The sequence below is a fragment of the Echinops telfairi genome, unplaced genomic scaffold, assembly GCF_000313985.2.
Source record: "Echinops telfairi isolate 266 unplaced genomic scaffold, ASM31398v2 ScPeMD7_7459;HRSCAF=8497, whole genome shotgun sequence".
In the NCBI taxonomy this organism is placed as follows: Eukaryota; Metazoa; Chordata; class Mammalia; order Afrosoricida; family Tenrecidae; genus Echinops; species Echinops telfairi.
In genome coordinates this window covers 501,268-503,441 of record NW_022111359.1, presented here as the reverse complement: position 1 = coordinate 503,441, position 2,174 = coordinate 501,268, and positions in this window count along the sequence as shown.

Below are 2,174 nucleotides of genomic sequence, written 5' to 3'. Positions count from 1 at the left end.
CACGGACGGACGGACGGATGGACGCGCAACGCAGCTCTCCGGGTCCCACGCGGCCCGGAGCCTCCCGGTGGCGGAGGGCGGGATCGCACCACGGAGGCAGTCCACCTGCTGGGTGCCCAAGGAGCCTGGACACTCAACAGGGCACCCCAAACCTGCCGGTGTCCAGAGTGCCCACCACCACACACCCATAAACCCCCCGGAAACAGGAGCGCCTACGAGAGCAGGCTCACTGCGAGCTCCAGGGGTGCACCCAGCACCCTCAGAAAGCCGTCGTGAGCCGAAGGCAGGGAAGCCAGCAGATGTGTGTCCACCCGGGCCCCGGCGGGGCGCACAGGGGTGGATGGCGGGCACGCTCCTGGGGCGCGCCCACTCATCCTGGGGAAGGGGGGCGCGGCCAGCCTGCACGTGGAGGCGGACAGCCAGCTGGGAAGGTCTGCGTCCAGGACAGGCGACTAGACAGAGAAGTAGCTGCTGCCCGGCCATCACGGCCGCCCACCCTGAAGGAAGTGGCCGCTAAAAGGCCCTGGACAGGACAGGGGAGAGACTGCAGCGACTGCTCAGGCTGCGGCGCCTCATCGCCCTTCAAGCTGACCCTGAGCTCATCTCTCTCTCTCTCACACACACCACACACGTACACACACACACAACCGGTTCAGCCTTCAGGGGAACAATTGCCTAGTTTGTAAGGTGAAGTGGAGACAAAGCACTTTGCGTCCTGGGGAGGGGAAGGAGGGAGAAAGGGAGTTGACGGCATGGATGATTGTTAGCCCCACCGGATGGGACAGAACAGGAGAACTGTCTGGGAAGGGATATATTGGAAGGAGTATGAGATGTCAATTAAGAAAAGAGGAGAAACACATGAGCGTGTTTAGAGACAACATGCAAAAGAAAAGCAAAAAGAACATACTAAACCATGACAGCGCCCATTGTTAGATATTACTTGGAAAGTGACGGGCCTTCTGCTCCTGCAAAGATTTACAGTCTCCTAAGCCCCACGTAGGGGTCCCAGGTTGGACTCAATGGAGGGCAGGTGTGGTTGTAATTGACAACACATTCTTTCTTCTTTTTTAAAGACCATTGTGTTGGGGGCTCTGAGAGCTCTGAGAAGGACCCACACATCCATGGTATCAAGCACATCTGTACACATGCTGCCATCATTCTTTTCTAACATTTACTTCCTATTTGAGCCCTTGGGGTCAGCTCCGCTTTTTTCCCTCCTTTGCCACCTCCCACCCTCCTGACCCCTTGATAAATTATAAATTATTATTATTTTCATATCTTCCGCCCACCACTGCCTCCCGTCCCCCATGGTTTCTGTGCACAACACATTCTTTCGATACACGGTCCCATTTCATCATGTGCCACAAAATGTGGCAGAAGACGTGGCCCTACATGACCTCCTCTGGCTTCCCTCTGGCCTCCACCTCCATCTTTACTTACCCCATTCTGACGCACGCCTTTCTGCCCACGCCGTTCTGAGTCTATGCTGCCTCACCTCTGCAGGCAGTGCTACGGGGCATCAGAATTCATGGCAATGACCACACAGAACTCACAGAAAATACTCCAGATTAAGGGAGTTAAAAATAATAATAAGGGGCCGGCCCCAATCCCAACTAGAAGAATTCACTTCAGAGGACAGCACTGAAGTTACAGCTCAGGGAGAAGGACAGGTCTGATCAGAGCACAAGGGAGCAAATGAAGGGGGAGGAAGAGAGAGTGGAGCACATCCTGGTCCACCAAGTCTTGAGGACCATATCCCTGCTCAGAGCAGCCAATGCACAGAGAGGAACCATATGGCCGGCCCACTACGAGACATGACGTCCCTCACTGACCCATAGCCGTATGGGGGACAACACTGGAGACACAGTGCCGGAATTGCACCCGATCTGACCCCACCACACCGAGGCAAAACACTAAGAGCGTGCAACAGAACAGCAGGGGAGCCTCAGAGCAATGACCTCCCCAGGGAATACCAAAAACAGACTTTGGGGCCAGGGCACCCCTTCAGACTGGCCCGGAAAACACTCCTAAAGGTCAACAAACAGATCTTGAACTATTTGCAGGATTTTCTTTCTTTCTTTCTTTTTAAAATCATTTTATTGGGGGCTCATATAACTCATCACAATCCATACATACATCAATTGTGTAAAGCACATTTGTACATTCATTGCCCT